Below are 2,939 nucleotides of genomic sequence, written 5' to 3' on the forward strand. Positions count from 1 at the left end.
TCCGGATGGGTCCGTGCCTCGAGCCCCACGTCTGGGTGCCACTTGACCCGACCGGCGGGTCCTGGTTATTCGTGGGGGCGAGGAGGACTGCAACCTGCTATTCTTCAGAAGATATGGTACACTGCTTGAGTTATGGTCTCCCTGCTATTCTTCAGATGATATGGTACACTGCTTTGAGTCTATCTGCAGTTGCCAAGCAGGATCTTGCAGTTGCCCAGCTTCAGGGGACCTTGTGCAGGTGGGAAAAGGTAGGGGGTGAGGGTAAGGGCGAGGCTCCTGGCTTCTGGTCCATCTGGGTTAGAACTTCTAATAGCAGGCATCACGGGTGATTCAATTTTACCTGGGATGCTGCGTGAGTTCAAGCTCCTGGGAGTCCCTGTTTTTCTTGGTTTTCTGCGGTTGGGTACAGAGCTGCTGCCTGCGACCTGCTCTAGGCTCGGTCCCAAACCGGAAGTCCGGGTATATTCTTAATGCTTACTTATCGTCTAAGAAAAAAATAGGCTGAAACCTTGTATAACTTAATCCTTTAAAAAGTTTATTAAATGTAGAACAAACATTTCAACCCAAACTAAATTCTATTAATACTCATTGTTGCCAAGGATATCAAAGGACAGAGTCAGAATGAAGATTTTTAATGTGGAACTTTGTGGGACCAGGAAAGGATAGCTTGGTTCCTTGTCGAGCACAGGCCTCGAACCCTGGGCCCTAATGGGACAGTAGGTGTTTGGCCTTGCTCCCAGACTCCAAGCTCCTGACACGAGGATGAAGACCTCCATTGATCAGTGCCTTTCAGTCACGTAGGGCAACACCCCTACCAGCCCCTCCACAGGTAGAGGGCATGACTACAGGCAGCAGAGCCTCAAGAGATCTCCATATCAATGAGATACCAAAAGGCCAGAGGATGTAGCCAATTAAGCATTCCTTCTTAGACCCTCCTCCCTCAAAGGCCTGCTGCATGGTTCCCCATGGTGAGGCCCCAAAGACACAAGAAAGTCCATGGTTTTAAAAGGTTTATTGTTGCCGGGTGGTGGTGGTGCACACCTTTAATCCCAGCACTTGGGAGGCAGAGGCAGGTGGATTTCTGAGTTTGAGAGTTCGAGGCTAGCCTGGTCTACAGAGTGAGTTCCAGGACAGCCAGGGCTACACAGAGAAATCCTGTCTCGAAAAAACCAAAACCAAAACCAAAAAAAAAAAAAAACAGGTTTATTGTCATAGTGGAAAGTGGATCTAGGCGTACACCCACACCCCCAGGGCAGGTCTTTGGTTAAATACCATTTGTAAGGAGGAAGGTCTGGGACAGAATGTTTAATTGGCTATGCCCTCGGACCTTTAGGTATCTCATTAATATGGAGATCTCTTGAGGCTCTGTGGCCTTGTAGTCACACCCTCTACCTGTGCTAGGTGACACAAACCTCTCTTTGGGAGGGCTTGTAGGGGAATTGCCCTACGTGACTGAAAGGCGCAGATCAATGGAGGTCTTCTGCCTCTTCAGGAGCCTGGAGTCTGGGAGCATGGCGAAATGCATGCAGTCCTTTGCAGGGATACCTGTTGGGTCTCTGGCCATCTCTAGTCAGCGCTCCACCAGAAACCAAGCTATCCTTTCACGGTCCCACAGAACTTTGCACCTTTTAAACTTTATAGCATATATAGTTATTATATTTCACAAAGTAAATAAAAAAATGCAAATCATGTAAAAAATTTGTAAAAGAAGTATGATCTCAAATAGCAAGGAACTAATTCCTAAGGAATACATCCCAGGCTGCACAGCAAAAGTGTGCAGAACTGCTGCTGTCTTGCAGTGAGCTAGTTACTCTGTTCTAAAAAGCCAGGGCTATTTATTACCTGATGGTAAAGATGTCATTTTTACTATCAAATATTTGTTAAAATTTGGGCAAAAAAGTAAAATTTAATGTAGCTTAGTTAAGTACATTTTGATAATTACTTAATAAAATATTCAATTTGTTCTGTTAAAGTACTTAATATAAATAGCCTAAAAACTAGCCTGAATTCCAATATACCTACCAAATAAATCCAAATGAAATTAATTTTTTTAAAAAAAAGAATGAACTTAAAATAAGTATCTGAACCCACCAACGAATACAAATCACACTCAACTTCCTCATAATTTACATTTAATGAGTATCATCAAGTTCTCTCTCTAAGCAATTTAGTTAATCTAGAGTGACTGATTTTAAAATATGAATCACATTATAAATTAAAGTTTTATTCCACTTAAGAGCATCGCTTTAAAAAATGTGCTTTATACAACAATACACAAACTTAACAAACATTTCTTAAAAGATCACAATTTTTAAGGCCACATACTAGTAGAATTTTATTTTTAATAAAAAATAGAAAAACAAATTTTATGAAAATCCTATGTCTACATCAATCCTGATGTCCTGTAGGCTGCAGGCCACATTCCCATCACACTTCTATAGAGGACAGAACTAACCAAGGCTTCTATTGTGACTCTTCTCAGTTAGCCATCCTGGGAACAGCTTGTAAAGCAAACTAGTATACGTCAAAACATGGGTGAGGCTGAGCTAATCAGCAACCAGTGGCCACAGCATAAACAAGTTAAACCATAGGCTCCCAAGAACCATGGCTGTTCAGGGCTGTGTGCTCTGGAACAGGTTGAGTCATTCTTCCATAAAGACTTCACTGCAGGTACATAACAAAAGGTAGACATTGTCCCCAATATTAGTTAACACATAACTTTTAAAGACAAGCACGATAAAAGCAACAATAAATAATGTTCTAGATGTCTTCATACAAAATCTCACTTAACGCACACGAGAACTCTGTAAGATAAGCTTTATCCCACTTTGCACACTGGTAAACTGAGTTAATGAATTTAAACACCTGTGCTGGACACAGCACTGGAAAATTATACCATATATGTAACAGATGAAGCATGGTCAAAATTACAAAACTAT

This window comes from Grammomys surdaster, unplaced genomic scaffold, assembly GCF_004785775.1.
Source record: "Grammomys surdaster isolate TR1022 unplaced genomic scaffold, NIH_TR_1.0 62, whole genome shotgun sequence".
NCBI classification, from domain to species: Eukaryota; Metazoa; Chordata; class Mammalia; order Rodentia; family Muridae; genus Grammomys; species Grammomys surdaster.